General features: G+C 42.2%; 1 pseudogene; it reads left to right on the top strand.

The window, feature by feature from the left end:
* The first annotated feature begins 2959 nt into the window (after window positions 1-2959).
* On the top strand, window positions 2960-3861 carry LOC147463007 (fructose-bisphosphate aldolase, cytoplasmic isozyme pseudogene; annotated as a pseudogene).
* The last annotated feature ends 22510 nt before the right edge of the window (window positions 3862-26371 follow it).

Here is a 26371-nt window from a genome sequence, read left to right as displayed (position 1 = left end):
ATGGTTATGTGCCTAGCCATGGTTGACTGCAGGATGAGGAATTTCAAACTCCCAGAAACCTTTTTTCGAGCAATCATAAAAAAGAGCAAAACCCCACAAGATACATAGAACTTAAATCATAATAGAAACAATGGTAGGTTGGAGCCAATATGAACAATGTGTATTGGTGCTAGGTTGTACCTTATTGAAATTGGAGATTATTTTTTTTGGGTGAGTGACTCCATTTTGTCTAGCTTGCAAAAAAGATCTTGCAGCGTATAATCATGACACTTGAGAAACAAGAGGAAAAGGAAAATATCCTTCACATCACATACATGAAAAGAATAGTTTTCATGGACTACGGACTCTTTTAGTTTTCATGGTGAGTTACAAAAGAGGAGGCCCCAATCACAAGGACTTTGCGGCCAAGGGCTGGAGAGGTGATGAAGATCATAAGGTACTATCGATATGAACGATAATCACCACTTGCATGCAACCGCTTGACGATCACCTCTTATGTAATGCCTTCACAATCACCTTGGCCCTATCTTTCGACGAGAACAAAGATGAAGAGTTTGGATGTGTGTGTGTGTGTGTGTGTGTGTGTGTGTGAGTGAGAGAGAGAGAGAGAGAGAGAGAGAGAGAGAGAGAGAGAGAGAGAGAGAGAGAGAGAGAGAGAGAGAGAGAATGAGGTTCTTCTTCCATAGTTGTGGGATCACAGCCAAGGAATCTTTTCTCAAAAACCAGTCTTTCTAGTAGCGCGTAAGTCCCTACCTCCACCTTCTTCTAGAGTTCCACAAAACTGGGTCTGACTCCGCCACTAGGCAACGAGCTCTGCATGGAAGGGGTGTGCATGCTCTCAACCAATCTAGCCAATTACTCTCTCTCTCTCTCTCTCTCTCAGGGGTGTGCATGCTCTCAACCAATCTAGCCAATTACTCTCTCTCTCTCTCTCTCTCTCTCTCTCTCTCTCTCTCTCTCTCTCTCTCTCTCTCTCTCTCTCTCTCTCTCTCTCTCTCTCTCTCTCTCTCTCTCTGACTCAGCGCCGCCTCTATAGGTCACTCACAATGCTCGAAAAAAACATAGGTTTAGTGTAACCCACCTACAAATTTTGAGATTTACCTCTAAATATTATAGGTAAAGGTGAGAAAACCTCCAAAATTTGATTGTTTTTTGTAAATTGGTGTAAAAACCTTTAGATTTAGTCAGTTTACCTCTATTGTTTCTAACATGTAGGTTTGACAAGTTTTTGGGAAAAAGAAGCACCGATCACTCACTCTTAGCGGCCGAGTTTAATGAATTCTTAGTGTCATGTCTCTTGCTCACTTGCAAGGCTTCTCATTGTCCCGCTTTCTCAGAGTCTCAGAAGCAAGTCGGACTCTCTCTCTTCTCTCCCTCTCTTTTTTTTGAAAAAAACTTAGAAAGACATTTCCAAAACATCAGATACAAGCATGTCCAAAAGACTCAAACGTCCCTCAACATCCATCCAATTGATGGCTTCAACCACAACGACAATGCTCATAGCATGCGTCTTTTAAGAATTCTATCATAGAAGTCAAAATTCATGAGCCTTCTTCCTCTCCTAGCTTATGCACTAATTGGACACCTATTTACTTCCAAACAACAGGAACATTGGTACGCTGATTCTGGTTCTACATATCCTCGTTGCATCTAAACCTCTGTGGTGCTCCCGAACTCTTCTTGCTGTGTAGGATCTCACATGGACAATGTGAGAGTGAATGGCGCATGAAACACAATACTGCATTTTGGCGTAAAGCTTGGGAAGTGCGTAGCCATCATAAATGCAAGCATCCTGCACATCACGCACAACAGCTTGTTCAACAATGGTCCTTACAAGAAATCGCTTGACAGCCTTGTCCTTGGGCATACATCATCCACAGCTAGCGCACCTGGTCCAACAATGGTCCTTACAAGAAATCGCTTGACAGCCTTGTCCTTGGGCATACATCATCCACAACTAGCGCACCTGATGGGGTTGGTGTGCCTCTTTCATGCTTGTTACATCCACCATTACAATGCTTGACCATCATGACTGCTTATGCCGCAACTACTTCTGCTTCCTCTTCGGCGTGGATCTCTTTCTCTCTCTCTCTCTCTCTCTCTAAAAAAAAAAAAAAAAACTCAAAACTCAACTCTTTCAAAGAGCGCAAGGGTCTCTCTCTCTCTCTCTCTCTCTCTCTCTCTCTCTCTCTCTCTCTCTCTCTCTCTCTCTCTCTCTCTCTCTCTCTCTCTCTCTCTCTCTCTCTCTCTCTCTCTCTCTCTCTCTCTCTCTCTCTCTCTAAAATAGTTCAAAAATTTTGAAAATTGAAAATTTCTACTAGTATTCCGGTTTACATAAAGGGGGGGACCTTGAGACTTTTCGGTTATTCCCATACTAGAAAAATTATATTAAGAAAGAGAATTGTGGTAGGTTAAGCGCCAGGGGGCAGCCTCGGCGCGAGCGCTACTGTCGTGAGAGGATGGATGAAGGGCGAAGCCGGACAAGTCGCGCGCCTTGCATTGCATCCCATTAGCTACGTCCTAGATGCGGAATCGGGCGATGTCCAGCTTCTGGGAAATGTCAGGGTGTCTCCCCGTCAGTACATACTTGTACACCCACGACACTGCAAAAACAACTGTTATTCCCCCCCCCCCCCCCCCCCCCCCCCCCGACTATGAGGGAACCTTCCTTGTACAGCGCCATCAGGAAGTCCACGGGCACCAGCAATGTGCTGAACAGCAGCAGCAGCGGCGCCATCACTGCCCGTAGCACCACCACCACGCCTGCCCCCACAAGGAGCGTCACAAACCCTACCACCTGACGACATTGGCTTGTGCTTCTACAGGTGTTGCATCATCCCCCACGGCTTCTCCTCCACTTGCTCCTGCGCTTCAGCTGCTGCCATCTCCCACAGTGGAGCTTATTGCCGCTGCCAAGTACATTGCGACCTCGCAGGGCATCTTGGCAATCGATGAGAGAGCAAGGAAAGTATACATGTGGAGAGATGTAGAGTCAAACAGGCAAGCTCTCCAGGAGCTTCTTTTTACTGCCCCACATGCCCTCCAATGCCTTACTAGTGTCATTCTCTTCGAGGAAACCCTCTATCAAAAAACAGGGAGTGGCAAGCCGTTTGTGGAGGTACTTAAAGAGGGTGGATTAGTCCTCGGCATCAAGGTAGATAAGGGCACTGTCGACCTTGCAGGCATGCACTGACGGTGAGACAACCACTTAGGGATTGGACGGCCTTGCCCAATGGTGGAGCCCGATTTGGAAAGTGGAGAGCTGTGCTCAAGATTGGTCCAAGTGATCCATCTCCTGTTGCTGTACTTGAGAATGCAAATGGGTTGGTTCGCTATGCCATCATATGCCAAGAGAATGGTCTAGTCCCCAATATTGTTGAGATAGAGATTGTGCTCGTTGCTGTCTATAAGGCTTTGAGCGATCATCATGTACTCTTGGAGGGCATCTTGTTGAAGCCAAACATCGTTACTCGTGGCTTTAAAGCTCCAAAGACAACCCCTCAGGAGATAGCCAAATACACAGTACAAGCACTTCAAAGGACGGTTCCTCCGGCTGTTCCTGGTGTCATGTTCTTGTCGGGCGGTCAAAGTGAGGAAGAATCAAGTTTGAATTTGAATGCCATGAATGAGCTGGATACCAAGAAGCCATGGACACTTTCTTTCTCATTTGGAAAAGCATTAATGTAAACCAGCACTTTGAAGACTTGGGCCGGAAAGAAGAAAAACATTCCTACAGCACAAGCTTCTTTGCTTGCCCGATGCAAGGCGAACTCTGAGGCTGTACTTGGCAAATATGCTGGAGATGTTGCTAAGGGCGTTGGCACTCATGAATCGCTTCATGTTGCCAACTACAAGTATTAGCTCTCATATGCTTAAGCTGTTGAGTTTTGATTGCAATGATGTTTCATGTTCGGTAATAATGTTTAGGTGCGGGGGTGGCTGCAGAATGAAGCAAATGCGCTTTTTTTTGTGGTTTATGTAACGGGCATCTTTATCATGATTTAATTTAGCTATCGTTTATTCCTCGTAGAGAGAGAGAGAGAGAGAGAGAGAGAGAGAGAGAGAGAGAGAGAGAGAGAGAGAGAGAGAGAGAGAGAGAGAGAGAGAGAGAGAGAGAGAGAGAGAGAGAGAGAGAGAGAGAGAGAGAGAGAGAGAGAGAGAGAGAGAGAGGAGAGGGCAACGCAAGGTTGTAGGATCAGAAGCAGAAGCAACAGAAAGAAAGGAGAGGAAACCAGCAGAGATGTCGCCCAAATTTGATCCCTCTCGCAGATAGTGGAAGGGACGACATCAACCTTGGATTGACGATTTTGGATAGTGAGCTTGAGAGGCCTAACCTTGGGCGCCAATGAAGAGGCAACTCCAACCTCCCCTCTTGTTAAACGAACAAAAATCACCTCCTCATATTCTTGTTGCCCTTGCTTTATCAACATTGCATCTTCATCGTGGGCACAAAATATGCATCACTCAGCTTCATGTCTACCGTTTGCTAGAGTTTACGGGTGGCTTTCTCAATGGACGTTGAACTGGAGTAGGACTAGAAGTAGAGGAGCAATTAGCGTCTCTACCCTTGTGATCAAAGCCCTGAAGGAGCCCGAGCGCGATAGGAAGAAGATGAATGCATTGTTGTAGCTGCTGCTCCTCGTAAGACTAAAATAGTAGCTAAACGCACTATAATCCCTACTCAAGAAAGAGTGTTGCTGTGGTGGGCGCCTATGATTTGGAGTGAACACGACCTTTAAGGACAGCTAGAATTTCTCATGATTAATGCTAAGGGCCTTGTTAATTCGCTCTGAGTTTCATGCAACAATTATCTATCTAATATGAAAGAGGGCAAGCTTTGACAGTGAGATTCTTGCCCATTTAATGCATAATTAATACCACAATGATGAAGTCCACTGACGGAAATAGCAAAGATGCCACCATTTGCATTTATGATATTGTTATACAGCAGATGCTCCTCATGATTGCTCGCTACTCACGTGATTGCATTGTCAGAATTCCTCCTATTAATCTGACCATGCAAGCCGCTGCAACACTCAATTGCCTTTTTCTTCTTCTGCTTGCCTCTCAGTCCTAGCATTGGCAACAGGGTTTTGCTCCATGCTAGTGTGCCCCATGAGCTCTTAGCTGGTTTTTGACCTGCAGATTCCTCTTCCTTCTCCTTATACATTTAATAGCATCAAGCACAATGGAAACATTTCTCTCGATGATGTGATTGAGATTGCCCATGTGCGGCATCCCCATTCAATGGCAAAGAAGCTTGCTTGTATAGTAAAGGAAATTCTCGGTACTGCATTTTTGTGGGTTTCTCTGTGGACGGCAAGGATCCCAAGTATTTGAAAACAGAGATTGATGATGGGATGTTGAGGTTCAAGAGAATTAGCTTAATTAATCTTAAGGTGTCTCTCTGGAATGTAGTGTTGCTAAAGTAAGTTTACTTTGTGGTATAACTGCTGCTGGGTTTTTCTCGCAAATCATTTTTGGACAAATGCCAGCTTGTTATACTTCTAATGAGTGTATGCTCAGCGTGTCAGAGAGAGAGAGAGAGAGAGAGAGAGAGAGAGAGAGAGAGAGAGAGAGAGAGAGAGAGAGAGAGAGAGAGAGAGAGAGAGAGAGAGAGAGAGAGAGAGAGAGAGAGAGAGAGAGAGACCACTGGCTCACATGCTTCAGACAGTGTTTGGGAAAAATCAATTTCACAAACATCCATAGAGGAAATTTCTCAAAATAACAACATTTTTTATAATTAAACTCTATTTTCTTGAATTTTTAAATTGGATTTTATCCTTCTTTCCCTCCCTTGAATTGGTTGTTTTGAGGTTTCAATCGGCTCTTAGCACTATATTTTAGTGGACTTGAAATCTAAAAATTGAAAGGGATGCAGACTTTTTCAATAAGTTTTGTGTGTGTGTGTGTGTGTGTGTGTGTGTGTGTGTGTGTGTGTGTGTGAGAGAGAGAGAGAGAGAGAGAGAGAGAGAGAGAGAGAGAGAGAGAGAGAGAGAGAGAGAGAGAGAGAGAGAGAGAGAGAGAGAGAGAGAGAGAAGATACTACAAGGTACTTTGGTTGTGCTCATACGTTGGCTTGGTTTTCATGAGGACTAAAACTTAAGTGGGAGAATAGGCAAGGTGAAGTGAAACAGAGGAAAGATAAGTCAAAGATCAAAGTAGTTCTAGTCAGCTTTGGTCCCTGAAAGTGAAAAGACTTTTTCTTGGAGATTCTCCAAGCTCAACATTTTGTTGTAAAAATGTTTTGTATATGATGAAAATAGTCGGTGATAGTCGTATTATTTCTCTTCTTTTTTTTAAAGTGAGAGAGAGAGAGAGAGAGAGAGAGAGAGAGAGAGAGAGAGAGAGAGAGAGAGAGAGAGAGAGAGAGAGAGAGATTTAAGCATCTTCTATCACTTATTAGCGCTCTTCCTAGTGTACATACATGGTAGCTCTTGGTTTGGCAAGTCTCTATCATGTGCACAAAATGCGATGTCAATATGATGCAACCCTTTCCCTCATCCAACTAGCAAGATTTCCTTACCACCTTTGTCTTGAGCAGGCACAAGCTCAAAAGAGATTGTTTTTTGCGGCAAACAAATTATGACCTTCTAAACATCTACTAGATTTTTCCAAACAATAATCCAAAATGGAAAGGAGTCGCATCTTCCATCTTTGTGAACTAAGCTGTTCAATTGATCTATAGTTAAGTTTCCAAAAGTACATATTTTTGCTAGCAATGGTGATATGTATAAGGACGACTAGATTTGTATAATCACGATTGGGGAGCAATGGTGCTGGAATTTATTGTTTGGGTTTAGAGAAATCTCTCTCTCTCTCGCTCTCTCTCTCTTTGATATCTCTTTTTAGAAAATAAGTATATATATATATGTGAGAAACTCACTTGATAACTTTGCTCGATTTTAAACTTGCTCGGATAAGTTCGCTCGATGTTTGGTAGAACTCCATCTTGACCTAGCTTGCTCTCTATGGAAGGTGGTTTGAGACTTTGGGTTCCACTCTGACTTCCATACGTTGATTCATCTGACAATATCTAGAACTTTGGACTTCCAATTGCTTCTTGGTTGTTTGTAACCTCAATCTTCTTAACTTTTGGCTTTGATGGCTTCTTTTGCTCAATAGATTTCATGGTGTTGTTGGCTTTGCTTGATCTACACTTTTTGTTGGCTGATCTTCTTTAAGCTCTTTTGAGTTTTTGTAGGGTGGAGATAAATCATTTTCAATAAGCTTTGCTTTGGAATTAGTCTCCATTTGAATTGTACTCAAGGGCTTTGTGTTGTCTTCCGCGGGTGACTATTGATGGTCCTCATTTTTTGTTGTCTTTGAAGACTTCATCTTGTTTGAATTTTGTGCTTCTAGAAATTGTTGGGCTAGTGACATTCCCAATATAATGCCATCCGGTACATCTTTTACTGTCATCACATGAAATTGATCTATGATGGTCTATGAACCTACTTGAATGGCAGTGTTAATGATTCCCCAACATTCTGCATGTTTGTTTCCAGATATGCTTATGAGTTCAGCATCTTCTAGTTGTGGATGACCATATTTTTTTCAAGTGCAAAAGGACATGAGGTTCTTATCTAGCTAAAAATGTAGCTTTACTTTGCTTGACAACTTTTCTTCATGTTCACCGGTAATGTTGCACTTGATCTTTTTATTATTTCTTTTTTTATTGGGACTGATGTTGCTATGGTGAAGTCATTGAGTTGAACTTTTTATACATCTTCTTTGCTTTGACTACGTGCTTCAGTCGATGTTGGCCTGTTTTGCTATGCTACTACACCTCTTGCTTGCAACTGTTGAGCATTGTTTGCTTGCATTTGGGTAACCTTTGACCTTAAAACATCCATTGTACTCTCTAAAAACATTTGTCTCTTTTGAGGAGATTTTGGTGGTGACCTTTGTGTAGCTTTTTAAGCTTTAGCTTTTGTCAAATTTAAGCTATTCATCACCTATTCTGGAAGCTTAAGGTTCTCCATCAATGTGAGATAATCTTTGCAATCAAGATTACCATCCATAGGGGTTTGTACAAAGTCATAAACTTGTCGATATTCCTTGCCATCTGCATCTTGATATGTATATGTAAGCTTGGTCACATGGAACTTCTTGAACACTATGGGTTTTGTCGACTTTTGACTTTGACTTGTGGAAGTTAGTTGAAACTTCTATCCTTGATGATCTTCATAGAAGCATTTGTTTGTAGATTGTATAGGAATTTGGGTCAACTGGAAACTTCCAATAACCATATGGTCCTCAATGGATTCTGATTTGAAGGGGTATGGCTAGAATCTCTAGGGCTTCTAACTAGTGTAGCATTTCTTGTTAGAAGAGATGAGTGTGATGGATTTGTAGGTCCCCCTTACCTAGGGTGATCATTAAAGCTTTCTCCACGATAAGAGCTCAAAACTATTTGGCTCTGGTTTGATCTCACTTTTTGGGATTGTAAAGGCATACTATGTATTGTTGGTGTTTGTCATTTGCAAACCTTCTGTATAGTTTCCTATGTACCTCCATGAAACATGACAAATAGTTCCCCAAGTCAAGCTCTAGATAGCATTATCTTTATCTTGATATTGTCTATCCTGGGGGTCTCCTATGACATGAGATTTTGTGGTTATAGGACCCAAGGCATCATAGATTTTAGACTCTTGTATATATCTACGTGCATTTAGATCAAAATATATGTTGGTCTAGTCACAACATTGAAGCTTGATTTTTGAGGGATGAGAGTTTGGCGCTCGGTAGATTTTTGGGTTCACTCAAGTAATGTCATTCAACTCTAGAGAGGATGGGCTAAATTAATTTTTTTTTTTTGAAACAAACCATCCTTCCTGATCTATCACTGGGCATAATTTTTTGAGCTAGTATGTAGGCCTTTCAAACACTAGTTGACTCTTCTTGTACAGTTGCCCTTCTCGGTCTACATAGTGTGCACATGAATTATGTGTGCCATACAATGCTAACAACATTCTCTTTGAGGTGTCTCTTGGACGTGTGAATGATTTCACACTAGTGGTAGTGGATGTAGAATCATTTGCAAACCTGACACTCTTTTTGACCTTTGGTGATAGCTGGACACTCTGACTAATTCATGTATAATTTTGTTGTTAAACGGTTCCAATTTAATCTTTCCATGTGTTTGTGCATCATCATGCAAATTTTGAACTTGTACTGTGTTCATTGGTGCTTCTAATGGTAGTTTAGAAGCATTTTATTGCATTAAAAATGACGAGTTAGATGCACTTACATCAAAATTTGATTCTTCAGATTGCTCTATGCTTTGCTTTGTAGTTGCTATGTCCTTGTTGTCTCAATTTCTTGGACAATCCTCTGGAAAATGTCCACCTTTTCTTCCACAATCTGAGCAGTACAACATGACTAGTGGTATTTCAATTGGTTCTTCCATCTCAAGCTCTTGCTGAGAAGTCTCTGCTTCTATGTTGGCTAAGTTGTCAGCATATTCCTTTAGAACACTTATCATCAGACTGTAGACTGCTCCATCTTGGTCTTTCTATTGCTTTTGACTTGGTTCTCCAATTAGATTATCTTCTATTGGGTAATATATGTTGGATCTTCCATTTGTGGCTCTTGACTATAGATCCGACCATTGTAATTAGTGTACAATGATCCTGATTGCATATGCACCAATTGTATGGTTTGTTGGCTTGTGCAGATATATGGATAACCACTTGGATTAGTTTTTTGCACTTATATTTGCACCTCATCTTTGAGCTTGCAATACGTGGCTCTACTAAAATATATAAACATTTGGGACTTCTCCAGATCTGGATTTACTCTAATCAGTAGGATCTTGGCTCCTGTGCTACTTTTGTTGCTCATAAGATACCTATGGCCTTTTGAATCTGCATATAAGACTTTGTCTCCACTATACCCATAGAGCTCTAAAATTTTCTATGCTGCATCTGTGCCTATGTTTCTATTGATTGGCTTTGATTCACTTGAATCCTTCACTCGACTTGAGTCCATCTTGGCTTGGTTTGTAAATACTGTCTCCTAGCCAATTCTAACGTTGCTCAACAAAAATCCTCCTGCTCAGGTTGACAAGACTGCTACTGCCAAAGCAATTTTGACAGTTAAATGCTCTTTAATCTTACAAGAGTTGATTAACACTCACTCAAATGCTTCAAACTTGGATGTAACTTTTGAAATGATGAACACTTGGGTCTTCGAAAGCTTAATCTGCAACAATTTTTTATTGTGCCACTGAACTTTTAATTCTAGGCCCAATTTGCAATGCAATTGCTTGCACTTGCCAATTTGTTGCATGCACAACCACCTCAAGTTCTCGGCTTCCTCGATTGAGCTACGGTCCTGCTTTCCAAAATTGGTCTAGGCCAATGGTGTTCTTGGCCAAAATAATTCAGTCCCAGTTTTCAAAGGTTTCCCTTGACTCTAGATCAAGATTTTGAACTCGGGTGAGTTTTACAACTCGGATTTTGTCAGTTTAACAAAAAAAAGCTTAAAATTTGCACCAATTTGCAAATTTGGCTTGCTTCAAACTTGGATGTAGCTTTTGAAACGATGAACACTTGGGTCTTCAAAAGCTTAATCTGCAACAATTTTTTAGTGTGCCAATGAACTTTTAATTCTAGGCCCAATTTGCAATGCAACTGCTTGCACTTGCCAATTTGTTGCATGCACAACCACCTCAAGTTCTTGGCTTCCTTGATTGAACTATGGTCCTGCTTTCCAAAATTGCTCTAGGCCAATGATGTTTTGGTCAAAATGATTTAGTCCCAGTTTTCAAAGGTTTCCCTTGACTCTAGGTCAAGATTTTGAACTCGGGTGAGTTTTACAACTCGGATTTTGTCAGTTTAACAAAAAAAGCTTAAAATTTGCACCAATTTGCAAAATTTGGCTTGTGAACACTACTCTAAAGTCTTGGATTTTACTAGAATTCAAAACGTTTCAAATTTAGTTTTTGTGTGGTTGTTTCCTAGGCAGTCATCTTTCAATGCAGTTCCCACCTCTCGGTTTCAAGTTGGTTTTGCTCTTTTTCGACAAATTTTTGAATTTTCCTGGCGCTCACAAGGCTTGGCTTCATCTCTCCTCAATTCGACTGTTTTCTCCCCTTTTTTTGACGTGGTTCTAGCTCCTTAGCTCTTTAACCCGCTTTGGGGTGAGTTCCTCCGTGCTAACTTCTATTTGGCTGCTCTCTTTTTTCCTTTTTGACACCTCCACTCTTTTTTTAGTTTTTTAATTAATTTTTGTGAAATTTTTGAAAAAAACGGTATTTTTTGTGATTTTGTATAATGTTTTTGGGAATTTTTTTATTTTCATGGATTCTTTGAAAGTTTTTATGATTTTTTTTTGGTGATTTTTTATTTTATTATAAAATTTAAGGAATTTTTTCTCTTTTTCCAAATTTTATAGGTTAGATTTTTGTAAATTTTTGGTGAATTTTCTAATTTTTGTGTGATTTTTTTCTCTTTTTAAAATAAACCTGGGTTTTTTGTGAGATTTTTTATTTTTTTATTTTTTTATTTTTTATTTTTCATTGAATTTTTGAATTATTCTCTTTTTTGGGGTTTTGCTAAAAAACTAATAATAAAAAATTACAAAATTAACTAACCTATATTAAACTAAACCGAATGCTTACCTTACCTTGCATTGTCAACGTGTACAGTTGATGTGCAACGGATATGGCGTTAGTGGCTTGGGCAGCTAGGCAGCACGCAAAGGCGGGAGAGAGAAGAGAAGGTTGACGGCATGCAACAGAGGGGAGTGTGTGTGCGTGGATCCTTCTAGCGTTCAACAAACAAGCATAGAGAGAGAGAGAGAGAGAGAGAGAGAGAGAGTTTTCAAGATAGTGGGTCCCACCTTGACCAAGGAGAGAGAGGGAGTGGGAATGAAGATGAGAGCCTCATTTATTGTGCCGTAAGGCAAACTTGCACACACACACACACACACACTGAGAGAGAGAGAGAGAGAGAGAGAGAGAGAGAGAGAGAGAGAGAGTTTTCAAGATGGTGGGTCCCACCTTCACCAAGGAGAGAGTGGGAGTGGGAATGAAGATGAGAGCCTCGTTTATTGTACCGTAAGGCAAACTTGCGCGCGCGCACACACACACACACACACACACACACACAGAGTTTTCAAGATGGTGGGTCCTACCTTGACCAAGGAGAGAGAGGGAGTGGGAGTGGAGATGAGAGAGAGAGATTTCAAGATGGTGGGTCCCACCTTGACCAAGGAGAGAGAGGGAGTGGTGGAGATGAGAAAGAAATAGAAAGGGAAGAGAGAGAGTATAATAGGTGCGCCTATTATGCCCGGGAAAGAGGTCTTTTTTTAAAACTTTTTCAAACCTTAATCATTGTAGGAGCGAGTTCTCACCCAAAACATGCCGTCGAAGTTGATTTTCACGTTGAATATTGAAAAATGCCAAAAATCCAAAAATTCCAAAACATTGCCAAAAATTTATTAAAAAATCCATAAATCTTAGAAAATCATCATCAATCTTTCAACAGACATAAGGAAGCCAAAAAAAGTAGTTTTTATTGAAAATGCCAATAATGACAAAATCATTGAACTCGCCACCGAATCGAACACTTCAAACACATTTTTAAAAAAAAACCTCACCACCCTACCAATGAAGAGCAAACCCCCGCCTTACCGACGTCCTACTCACGCTGCCCAATTTGCAACTATTCTTAACCTTGGCAACTAGCCCTGGCACTGTCATGCAAAAAATGCTGCACAAATTACTTCTTTCTTTTCTTTCCCCCTTCCCCACCAAGCCCCGAGACCTCCACTTTTGGACACCCTACATTCGGACGTCCTATAAACTTTGGGTTACCCACTCTATTGCAATGGATACCAACATCCCGCCTCCACCAAAAGCGCAAGCCAACCTCGCTTCGGATCCCTCTTCCTCGGTGGCTATTGGCCCTTCACTCCCCGGGTTCATTTTGGCCGCCGCGTATGCAAGAGCGGAGACGTCGGCTTCTCACCCGACCACCCAGACCTCAATTTTGATAAATAAGGACGCTACAACCAACCCCTAGGAGAACATCATGGAAGAATTGGAGCAACTTCCGGAGGAGTCCTTTGATTTCTCTTGGGTGCTCGCAAAAGAAAGCCGGGAACTAAACCATAATGAAAGGACCCCTTCTCTACCTACGACCAATCCACTTCAAGCCAGCAAGCTTTCAACCCTGCAACATGGTGGCCTACCCTCGACCGACTCCCATACCAATGAAGAAGTGCTTCCACATCTCAAACAACCTCGGGACTTTGAGGTGATTATTTCCAACTCTCTTCTGGAATATAAATGGTAAAATTGGTAAAGCTAAAAGCTTCCTTAACCACCTGAAAGACCTCCTTAGCAATCAAAAGCACCCAATAGCCTATGTATGAAGCCACCCAAACTATCCCTAGAGGATACACAAGCTCAAGCCCTGCTCAATGCTAAGTTTACCTCCCTTACCATAAGATATCAACTAGATTGCACAAAAGCACTTGTACAAGCACAAACCATCCTCATTAATAATCTACAAACCTACCTCAAAGGTTATCATGCTTTAGTAGAAGAACGGCTCAATGATCTCCTTCTTAAGCTCCTGCAAGTTTCTATCCCCTTAGTCTCCAAGCATGCTTGGGGTTTCAAGCTACAACAATGGAAAACTATATCCCTCCAAAGTTTCCTTTTGGATATTCAAACCCATGTTGTAAATGCACACCTTTCCACCACAAAAGAGGATGCATCTAAACTTGCCTACAAGAAGACCATTAACAACATTGAAGAAGAATTGCTCTCACTCCCCAAGGAACAAACCATCAAAGAACTTGTTGAACAAGTTGTCACGGAAAAATTCCATTCATTACCCCCCAAGTATCAGGCCTCCCCTCTCGCCTCCCCACCTAAGCTGCTCTCGCCGCCCCCCAAAAAATCCACCCACCCATATCCTAAAAAACCCTTTCTACCTCCAAGAACATCGCCCCCCCCCCCCCCCCCCCCCCTTACACACCGCCACCACCGTCCCCAACCCTCCTATGTAACCTCCAATAAAAGGCCTCTTCAACCATCCGCCAAACCCGCCCTTGTAAAACCATTCCCCTTATCTAAAAAACTTAAATTTTCTCCTTCCCCCAACACCCCCGCCTATCCTATGTACCCTCTTAAAACCCTCAATCCTACACCCATCTCCCTTGGTTCCCCCTCTTCTTTTTCACCACAAAAAATCATCAACCACCTTTACCCACACCCACACAATAAGAATCACTCCCGTAATGCTACCATCTACCACAAGGCAAACCACTCGGGAAAAGACAAAGGGAGGAGGGATTAGGGTCTAGCCACCCATACACTTGGGTACACCTCTACTTCTGTAAACCCCCCCTCCTCCCATATATATGGATCTCAAAAGCCACTCCCGAACTCCCATTTCACGAAGGAAGAACAAGAAGAAAGATGTGGCTCCCACTCACTAATCCACAAAGCTACGAACTCATGCTCTTTGGCAAATACCAAGTCTCTACTTTGGAACACGACATCTCTAACTTTAAAATCCACAATTTGGCACCTCGAGCTCTCTCTCTCTCTCTCTCTCTCTCTCTCTCTCTCTCTCTCTCTCAAAGACGATGCTTGGCCTTAGTCTTAAAATACATCCCTTCCCCTCTCTTACTCCTCAACTCACAATACAATTTGTCAAGAAATCTCAACCTCAAGTTCTTTTTCAAAAACCTAAAACCCTCCTCCCCCTCTCCTTTTAAGGAAACCAACCCCCTTTGGAAATGTGAGGTCCCCACCCCGCCGTTTACAATGGCGGATCTGATGGTGAACCCGGTGGCCACTAGATCTATTGCGGAAGCAAACAAAATGGTTCAGGGTTTGACTAGCGGACGATCTCTCATCACAAAGTGAGTCGAGTTCGAGCCTACTAGCAGGGAGATCTAGCTCCACCTCGCAGGGGAAGCTAATTGTGACCCAATAGATTGGAAAAGAGAAGTCCAAAATTTTGATGTAAACTTGGCATCTCTATCACTGACGATACGCTTGGGTAGACCATGTAACCTAAAAATCTGCTTGATGAATACCCGAATAACATCTGAAGCAGTAAAGGTTGTCTTTACGGGTATTAGATGAGCCACTTTTGTGAGCATATCAACAACCACGAAAACAGAATCATAACCTCCTGTAGAAGGTAATCCTGTAACAAAATCCATACTGATGCATTCCCATTTCATCTGGGGTATGTCAAGAGGTTGAAGTTGCCCTGGTAACTTGATTCTTTCGGCCTTTATCCGCTAACAAGAAAGACATTGCCTCACATAGCAAAGTATGTCCCCTTTCATTCCAGGCCAAAAATAACTCCTCCTGACAGCATGAAGAGTCTTAGCATAGCCTGGATGTCCGGATGTAGGGCTATCGTGCGCTTCATACAAAATGGCCTTCTTTAAGGCTGTCTCTCTGGGTACACAGAGTCTATGTCTGTAGTAAAGACATCCTCCCATAAGAGAGTAATCTTTAGCTTCAGGCATCTTATTCTGCTGGACTAGAGATACCATACGCTGGTATTCTAGATCTAATAAAGATGCTTCTTTGATTCTATCCCAGATAGGGTTATTTGGAATAGAGATAGCTCCGAGAAAGGATTTTCGGCTAAGACCATCTGCAACTGCATTTTCCTTTCCTGGTCTATACTTTATGTCAAGGTCATATTCCTGTAATAGCTCTATCCATCGTCGTTGTTGCATATTGAGAATAGGTTGAGTAAAAATCCATTTTAAGCTCTTGTGGTCTGTAACCAACTGAAACTTGCGTCAGAAAAGATAATGTCTCCATAACTTCAGTGCGTGAATAACCGCTAAAAGCTCCAAATCATGAGTAGGATAATTCTTCTCGTGATCCCTCAGATTTCGCGAAGTATAAGCCACTGGTCTTCCTTCTTGAGTAAGAACTCCGCCTAGAGAAAATTTGCTAGCGTCGGTTGCTACTTCAAATTCCTTACTGAAATCTGGAAGCTTTAAAATAGGACCTGAGACCAAGAATTCGTTTAGTTTAGCAAAGCTAGACTGGTGCTCGGTCTTCCATTCGATCCTCATTCCTTTCTTCAGGAGTTCCGTCAAAGGTGCGGCAATCTGTGGATAGTCCTTGACAAAAATCCTGTACCATCCTGTTATTCCAAAAAATCCTCTTACTTCGCTGACGGTGGATGGTTGAGGCCAATCAACGATGTCCTTGACCTTGTCTGGGTCCATTGAAATCCCCTCAGCCGATATGACAAATCCAAGATAGTTGACTATTGGTGAGCAAAAAGTGCACTTGCTCTCTTTAGCGTAAAGTTGGTGTTTTCGAAGAAGATCAAGTGCTTTGCGAACATGTTCTTCGTGATCTGCCTCGTTCTTAGAGTAAATCAGAATGTCATCAAATAAAACCAAGACAAAATCATCCAGGTAAGGTCTGAAAATATCCTGCATAAGTTGATTGAAGCTTGCAGGAGCGTTTGTTAGACCAAAAGACATTATTGTGAACTCGTAGTGCCCATACCTAGTATTGAAAGCTGTCTTTGGATTATCCGATTCCTTGATCCCGATTTGGTAATATCCTGACCTTAGATCTATCTTTGTAAATATTTTGGCGCCGTGGAGTCTGTCCAAAAGTTCGTCAATCCTTGGAATTGGATACTTGTTCTTGACAGTTACCTGGTTCAGTCCCCGGTAGTCTATGCATAGCCTTAAGGTCCCATCCTTCTTCTTCTGAAAAAGAACTGGAGCACCCCAAGGAGAAGTACTGGGTCGAATGAATCCTTGCTCAATGAGTTGCCTAAGATGTTCTTTGAGTTCGATGGCCTCTGGAAGTGACATTTTATAAGGTATTTTTGAGATAGGTTCACACCCAGGGATAGTCTCAATCTCATGATCTACCTCTCTATGAGGTGGAAGATTCGTAAGGTCTTCAGGGAATACATCATTATACTCCCTCAACCAGTTTGGCCAAAGTGAGTTATCTGATTGGTCCACCTTGTTGAGTTTAACCGCATAAATTTGCTGACCCTTCCTTAGTCCCTTCAAAAGTCTGCTGGCCTTAACTAGAGTAGCCCTAGGTCTCCCATTTTCCCCCTGGATTAAGGCTTCATTACCCAAGTTATCTGTAAAGGTAAAATTCCCTTATGCACAATGTATGTGGGCCCTATTTTGCTTTAGCCAGTCCATCCCTAGTATCCCATCAAAGAATCCTAAGGGTAGGGTTCGAAATTGGGCAGAAGTTGGGTGTCCCCCTAAATCAAAGTCGATTTTTCCTGCAGAATGTTGAGATACTACTTCCTTGCCGTTTGCTAACTCTACAACTAGCTTGCTTGTTGGATACTTATCTAGCTTTAGCTTCCTCATGCATCGGGGTGAAAGAAATGAAAGAGTACTACCACAATCTATAAGGAAGTTAACTCTTTCACCTCTGAGAGATCTTGGCGTATGAATGATTGCGTATTGCTCGCAACCATTGGGATTGTCAATTGCAGCATGTAGGGTTGCTCTCTCCACTGCTTCGTCACCCACAGTTGGTTGTACCACTGCGACATTCACTCTGGCGGTAGCTCCACGCCCTCGCCCTCTGTTCATCCTTCCTCGTCCTCCTCTTCCATTAGCTTGGCCACGCCCACGGGTATTCAAGGATATGGAATTGGCGTTGGTTGCCTGAATGTTCCTGGGGCAATTGGATCTGTAATGTCCATGCTCGCCGCAACCATAGCATCGAACATCAGGGAACTCCATGGTTGTGGTGGTAGCCACAATAGGGCGTTGGTTATACGCTTGGTTGGCTGGTCTATTATCCCAAGCAGTGGTCCAGCCCTCTTTGCCCAATGATTCCTCCTGTTCTGATTAGCCTTTTGTACTTCGAGAGCTAGAGGTTTGGCTCTTAACAAGGCATCATGTAGCGTCGTCGGCCTGAGAGCTTCCAACCGAGTATTCAGGGGATCGATTAGTCCTTGGCAGAACCTTGCCACCTGTTGTTCCAAGGTCATCTTAGGAGCACATCTCCAAAGAGCGACAAACTTTGCATAGTATTCTTCGACAGATGAATTCAGCTGCCGAAGTGAAAAGAATTCATTCATCCTCAAGGTTCTATAGGCAGGTGGTAAATAACGCCCCATTATCGCAGCTTTAATGTCTTCCCAGTACTGGGAAGATCCCTTAATATCCATGTCCCTGCAATGTTGCTTCCACCATATCTTGGCATCGCCAGTCAAGCGGAACATCGCAAGCATGGTTTGATTTACGGGTTGGATCCCCGCAACTTCAAAGTAGTCGTCCATGGCTTCCATCCATACTTCCGCATCTCTCTCCACATTTGCCCCCTCGCCCTTAAAGATCGGAGGTTGGGCTTGCTTGAGGAGGAGTTTTTTCTCTTGCGCTGCTGAGTACAGAGCAACAGGCGGTACCTACATGGATTATACGAATTCTTGATACATTACTTGGATTTCAAAATAGACACGAGACTTTAATAAAATTTCAAAATTCCACTTTATCAAGAGACAAGATTCAGAGACAAAAATCACTTTATTGATAAAAATTTATTACAATTGAAACCCCTCAAGGTTTAGGTTAACTGATGATTAGCTTATTACATGGCTTTATGGATTGCGTATAAAATACGCCTAGGAGATGGTATTCACATGATGCACTACTTCATTCGTGTAATAGTTTCTATACTCATTCTTGAGTGGATAATAAACTAAGATATCAAGCCGGAGTTCCGCTTTCAGTAATCCAAAGGTTTTGACTCGGTTCGCTGGGATCACATTGGTGACCTTCTCCAAGAGCCAGTCGTTGATGGTTTGATTGGAGTTGTCTGAAACAGTCTAGTCCAATCGTGTAGGCACCAAGTAGAATATCTCTATTACCCTCAACTCTTCTCCCCAACGTATCTTCTTCAAGTCGGTAGCCAGGCATCCTAGCTTCCAAGCGTTGATGTAGTAAACCCCTCCTGGAAATGTCCAATCAAGTTCCCATCCTCTATCAATGCGAGTGGAGTGTGGCGTATAAGCCTTCAACAGTATCTCCATGACATCTCGCCTGAACTGGTAAACTGGGGATCTTCGAGCTTGCTCATACATATGCTCAAACACTTGGAACTTCCGATATTCGATCACGGGGTCTTCTTGCAACACCAATGCAAGGAATTTGGATCAGCTACCTATATACTTTCAGTTCCTTTTAAATGTTCAAACAATACGACTTTATTTCCCAGCCTAACCTAGGCTCTGATACCAGGTGTGAGGTCCCCACCCCGCCGTTTCCAATGGCGGATCTGATGGTGAACCCGGTGGCCACTAGATCTATTGCCGAAGCAAACAAAATGGTTCAGGGTTCGACTAGCGCACGATCTCTCATCACAAAGTGAGTCGAGTTCGAGCCTACTAGCAGGGAGATCTAGCTCCATCTCGCAGGGGAAGCGTACTTGAACTATCTAGCGATCCTAAGACCCACCTTCCAAGAGGAGAGAAACCCCGAGCGCCTTTTTCCCCATGTTTCAGAGGCACGTACACTCGAGATTTCACCGCTCTAGGGGCAATGAGTATTACTAATATCGAAGTAAGCACAATGGGGACAGAGAGTTCCGACCAATCGGGACCACCCATCTCGTAGGCATTGGCAACCAGAGCCAAGCCCCCACTTTCCACCCCCACACTCACACTTTCTTGTGTGACCTAATTACTACCACAAAGGTTGTTCAACATAAAGATTTCTTGTTTAATTCCGAATCACATTGTTCGTTAATACAGCCCTTCAACCAGTATTGCAAACAACACCAAGACAGAATTCTAGTAAAAATTCTACTCAAACTTATTCATAAAAGTTCCAATGTTCTGGAGGTACAACATCCCCCCTCCAGCGAGAGTTCACTCCTCCCGTTGTCGCTTAGCTGCCCATACAACTAGGTATGTCCACCGCATAGAAAGCACGTCATGGACACTCCCACCGCATAGAAAGCAAGATGTGGGTTCCCACCGCATAGAAAGCAAGTCGTGGGTATCCACCGCATAGAAAGCACGTCATGGATTCAAGAGCCGTTAACGAGGAAGTCTGTCCCCTGTGATCAGTAGGGGGTCAGGACTGATTCAACATTGGAAATAAAATGAACATGTCGAGCTAAATTTTCCCTAGCAGACATTCTTTCCTAATTGCAACCAGCATACCCATCAATCATTTCCTTCCTACTTTAGAACTTAATGTACAATGAATTCAATGCCAAGGTTTCCGTCGGATTTCTCCAACATGTTTGGGGATATTTTCATTCCTAACTAAACGTGTGCAATGTTAAATTAAACAACTTGAATGAAATTATGATCTACCTCTTCCATTTCTTCGTCTATGGCCCGTGAGATGGCCGGTATTTGTTCCTCCATGGGAGCTTTTCCCTTCCCGTTCACCTTGCTCGTTCCTGCCTCGTGGTCGTGGGCTCCACCAAAGGGAGTCCTCTTAACCGGGGCCATTTTAAACCCACTACTTTAAGTAATTAACTTGGGAAAAAGAGCTAATGTCCGTAAGCGTCATAACAAGCCAAATGATAGATTAGCAACATCAAACAATGCCTGCTACATGAGAGGTTTAGATTTTTCCATATAGCAACCATTATGGATGACACATAATCCTATGGGAACCGGCTCTAAAGATAATTACTCGGCTTACATGATTACGAATAATAGGATTTCACTAATGGAATTACCAGTGAGATGAATTAAGCACGATTAATCTCTTTCCTAGCAATTAGAGGGTACAGAATCACCGCATGCATAGGTGTGAGAAAAACCACCTCTTAGAGACTTAATGACAGATTAATCTTACCTTAATTATATCTTAATGCATAACAGAGATGGATCTAAATCAACTACAATATTAATGCGTGATAGAAAGAGTGATTCTCATCAATCTACACAATTACCAGCTTACCGATTAATTTCTATGCTACCTAGAGAGAGAAAATTCTAATAATCGTGCACTAATCATTAATTAAGAGTGATGAATGGCTGATAATTCGGCTATGGGATGATGATTACATAATAGAATATGGTTAAGGAGAATTTAGAGAGTAATTATAGAGAATTACGACTAGGAATAAGCATAATAGACGAGACATTTAGATGGTAATGAAAAGGATTTGCAGAAAGCATTAATTAAACCGTGGTTACCGTGATTAAGGGCTGATAATCCTCTTGATTCTCTGATCTAATCGAGCTTCTTGAGGTGAGAATTCGACAACACCTCCCTCCTTGCTTCTCCTTCAAAAGGTGTGTGTTCCAGTAGCACCTTCCCAGAGTGTGTGTAGGTGTGTGTGTGTGCACTGTGTGTGTGTGTGAGCATATGTGTGTGTGTGTGTGTGTGTGTGTGCAGGCCTTTAAATAGGCTCCTACAAGCTGAAAATCGATTTGTGCTGCTATAAGCATCTGAGTGAGCACTCAGTCTCTGCATTGGCAAGTTCTGTTCCCCTACCCACCAAGTGTCAGGTTGGCTCGGTTAACTGACTCTGAGACTTAGTTACTGGCTTGGAAACTCTCCCAGGACTCCCACAAAGCAAGAGGGCGCCCCCTAGTTGCTAAAGCTGATCTGGAGTGGCTTGGAACCTATTCCCATGCAGTCCCGGGCCCCCGGTGCCTCCCCGAACAATTTTTAGGAAATTTGGTTCTAGGCTAAAACGGGTCATACGAGTCGGATTTTGATGCCGAAAATTGCTATAGAAAGCTCTAACTAAGGCGTACTGGCCCGAGTACCTACCATATTTAGCAGCCCCCGGGGTCCGAAAATGTATTTTTTTGAAATTCGGGGTACGAGTGTAGTTTTTCGAGACGATCAAAACTCGACGGGTCGGGTGACCAAAAACTTGCTATATTTGGAAATTTTTTACAGAAATTATTTTAATTCACATTTCGAAGCTTTAAAACATTCTAAACATCATGGCACTGACAGAATTTGGAAAACTGCTAAAAATAGTAACTTTTTCCATTATGTTCATTTCATGGTACAATGGTGCTCTTTTGATTGGGGTCAGAGACCTTACAGGAAACCACCTCTTTTAAATCCCAACCTTAACCAAATTTTGTCCTCTAACCGGCATAACTTTATCCTCATTTTGAATGCTTGCAATTTTCCATTCTCAAAACGACCCCGTTTTGTCAATGAAGCTTTATCTAGCCTCTCCCTGGACCCTTCAATAATCATAAAACCTGCCGACAAAAACCTTGGTATTGTTATCCTACCATTAGATTGGTATGACAAAGAAGCCCTCTCACATCTCAATGACTGCTCCACCTATGAGCCTTGCCTTAACATTCCTGTTGCCTTCTTAGCTTCCCTTCTTTCCTCTATCACCCTCCGCTTCTCCACCCTCCCCTCTATTGAACGCAACTTTATCCTCTCCCCCCTTAACAAACCACCTAAACCTTGTCCTATCTATTTCATCCCTAAACTACATAAACCATCCATCGTCTCTCGACCTATATGTTCCTATAAAGGCTACCTCTTTGAGAAAGCCTCTATTTGGCTCCATGTACTGCTCTATCCAATCCTCCTCTGCCAAAAAAAACACCTCCAAAGCTCCCTCTCCCTAATCCAAGACTTGGACAAACTTCCCCTTCCACCTAACACCCTCCATTTTACTTTTGACGTAGAAGCCCTATACCCTATCATCCCCATTTCTCAAGGCCTCACCGCTCTCAAATCTATCATCTCTCATTTTTTTTACCCTCACAAATCCTATTTTGTCCTCTCTCTTGCCTCCCTTATCTTATCGCATCATTACATCACCTTTAAAGGAAAACTTTGGAAACAAACGAAAGGCACCGCCATGGGCTCAAACTTTTCCGTAGTATATGCTTGTCTCTTCCTTTGGCACTTGGAAACCTCTTGCCCCCTCTTACTTAACCCTAACCTCCTCTATTTCAAGCGCTATGTTGATGATGCTTTTGGATTATGGAATGAATCCTGCAGTACCCTTACCCATCTCTTAAAGTCTTACGGTAAACCTCTTCAAGAACACATTAAAATCTCCAGTACCATCTCCCATACCCGTGCCATTATCCTTGACATCGAATTTTTTAAAGGTGCCCGCTTCACCTCATCTAGCCTCTTGGACTCCCACTGCTATCAAAAACCTTTGAATGCATACAACTACATCCCTTGGATCTCTTGGCAGCCTACCCATCAAAAGGTTGCCTTCATCATCTTAGAGCTCAAAAGGTATATTAGTCGAGAATCAACCTTGAAGGGATACCTCCACCTTCGCAACCTTTTCTATCTTTGCCTTCAGTCTAAGGGCTACCCGGCTAACTTTCTTCTAAAAGTTTTTATCAAAGTCTCTTACCTCAATCGCACCTCACTCCTCCTACCCTCGCACAAAATTAAAAAAAATCCACCCATTGTGCTCAAAATTCCCTTTACACCCACCACTAGAAAAATGCTAGCCTCCCAATGTATTAGCAATCCCATTTCTAAAGCTTGCCAACTCGATGCCGATCTTTTCCACCTCCCTAGACCTACCATCTGTTGGACCTCCAGGCCCAACATTCATAGCCTTCTGGTACATAGTTTACACCCCCCTTGATACAAACTTTTCACCCCACAAGTTTTCTCTGTATGCCTTCCACACTACCCCAACCCCTCTGGTCTACTCTTTTGGTTTCTTAAAGCAATTTCAGTTTTCATTTTTCCTTTCATATCTTCTCTTACACTTTAACCCTTATAGCTAAGCTAGAGTGCTTCGTCAGCCTACATAATCGGAAGTGGTAGAAGCATTGAGGCATTGAAGAAGAGTATATATTAGTGAAAAGGACATAGAAGTGAAAGATGAGAGAGAGAGAGAGAGAGAGAGAGAGAGTTTGTTTTTTTTTTTGGACAAATCTTTTTGGCGTAAGGGAGTAGAAGTCACTCAAACGTGCAGAAATGTATATACTGTTTTCATCTCATGCAAGCACTGAACAAGAGTATACATCCGTAAAGAAGAATGAAGAAATGAAAGGTGAGAGAGAGAGAGAGGGGGAGAGAGATAGAGCGCTTATTATTTGTTTTGCAGAAATGTTGTTATGCTAAGTGAGTGTAAGTCACTGAAACGATTTGATGTAAATAGCATGCCAAGAAGTTGATGCATTAAGAACGGAACTAAACAAACGAGAGTTGAGAAGGCTTTGAATGTAGCATGCAATGACTTCTTTAAAAGGAAATGGACATAAGTTCTATGAAGAAGAGGAGGAGGACTAGGTAACAACACATATCAGTGGGAGTTTTTGATGCAGGAAGAAAGGGCTATATCGGTAAGATGCTCTTCAAAGTTGCGTGTGTGGGAAATTGGTTGACAGAGAAATAGCGCGAAACGAATTGTCTAGCTGATTGAAGGTGGTTGGGGACCACGTTAGAGTAATTTAATTCTATAGTCTCGAGTAGGCCGAGCACGTCCACAATCTGAACGAACAACATACAATGGTGTTTTGTGGAGCACGACGATGTCGATGGTGGTGGTTTGTCGACCGAGTGTATTCCAAGTGATGTAATGTGGATGCCATGGGGTAGGTGGCTGAATTGGCCATGGAATGAACTCACTCCATTTATGCATGTAGTGTGTGAGGACCCGCTCTCGCAAATGTGGGTGAAGACAGTATTGCAACATGTATATTGCAGTCTGAAATTCTGACTGCTGCTCAATCAGATCAACTGGAATCGGCCTACCCATTCTAAACTGAAAAGAAAAAGCATTTCAATCAAAGAAGTTGATAAGTTGTCATGTCTGCCATAGTTTGAATGAAAAAAAAAGACATTGTTGTAGCCAGTGACCAACGTTATATGACAAAGACAGTGAACAAAACAATGAAATGAAGATGGCAGAAGTTCACAGCTATACCTTCTTGTTTTTTTTTAAAAAGTAATATTTTCTCAACCTTGGTGGATGTCCAAAACAAACGTTATAAGCTAATGCAGTTGTTGTTTTGTGTTGTTTAATATAGAAATGTTCTAAGTTTCTAGCTTTATGTATATTGGTACTGGTTGCTAAAGTGGTAATTTCAAAATTGTCCTCGAAAGGACTATGTGCCTGCAAGTCCGCTTGCATTCTCCTCAGAGGATTGCGCTTGTGCCGGCTAACGCGTTTATGGACGTTATTTGTGCAGCGTATACTGTAGACTATGTATTCTTCCCACGACGCTGCTTTTTCTGGGGTGGAAGGCTGATGCTTGTCTCTGGTTGTTGATGAGTGTCTAAATCTGCAGTTCATGCAGATTGGTTAGGCTAATTAAAAAATGACGGTGCTGTGGAGAAATGAATGGAAGCTAGTGATACTTGTTATCCATACTTGCCTTGGTCTATCGCAACTGGCTCGTATGGAGAGGCTGGTTGTCCGTAATTTACTACCTTGTGTTCACTGTAGTACCATGCTACCTTCTGGATTGTGATAGGTGGATTAGTTGCATCGTGCGTGTGGTTTGCCAAAGTCATGAAATTTGTCAAGATAGCGGCACAGTTTTCTTGAGTAGCTTTTGAAAGTTCAGCTAAATCAATGTTGTAACCAAACCGAAGCTGCTCCATCGTGTACAGTGTAACTCCTTCAGTTTTTGTGTCGAGGAGTTGGTGTGCTTCAACATTACGCAACATATTGTCATCATCCTCGTACTGGATGTCAAGATCTTCAAGTTTTCTTGAGTAGCTTTTGAAAGTTCAGCTAAATCAATGTTGTAACCAAACCGAAGCTGCTCCATCGTGTACAGTGTAACTCCTTCAGTTTTTGTGTCGAGGAGTTGGTGTGCTTCAACATTACGCAACATATTGTCATCATCCTCGTACTGGATGTCAAGATCTTTAAGTATTTACTTCATGAGCCTGCAGGATGTAGGAGCAAGCTGGTTAGCGTAACAGACAAAAGGCATTATATTTTTCTTTTTTAATAGTACCTGTTGTCATTCTGTCTGTGCTTGATGTGGCCATCGTTTGGTTTAGAGATTTATATCTTGCGTCGCACTTATTCATGAAGTTGCAACGCTCTTGAAAAGTATGGAACCCCTCAATATACGCATGGGGTTTCTCGCCTGCTGAGTTAGCCAGTCTCATCTGCTTAGTTGTGAGGTAAAATCTCTTAGGTTGTATCGCTGGTTGCGTTTCCTTTGCATTGTTCGTGTATTTCTTGAATAGCTACACAATAAGATGAGTGATTGATTCGCATGTGTATACATAGGCAGATGCAAGATCAGACAAGCGTGCAAAATGTACCGTGTTGTGATCCATTGTTTGATTCAGTTTCCTGCACGAAAAAATAATTATTTTGACGATCAGTTGCAGTATTTATGAAGCATAAGATCGGACAAATGTTCAAACTCAAATGAATGAATTGAAAGAGGGAAGAGCAGTAAATTTACAAAAGGTCGATC

Source organism: Adiantum capillus-veneris, chromosome 2 (assembly GCF_014529385.1).
Source record: "Adiantum capillus-veneris isolate H3 chromosome 2, ASM1452938v2, whole genome shotgun sequence".
Taxonomy (NCBI): domain Eukaryota; kingdom Viridiplantae; phylum Streptophyta; class Polypodiopsida; order Polypodiales; family Pteridaceae; genus Adiantum; species Adiantum capillus-veneris.
This window is presented reverse-complemented; position numbering and strand designations above follow the sequence as displayed.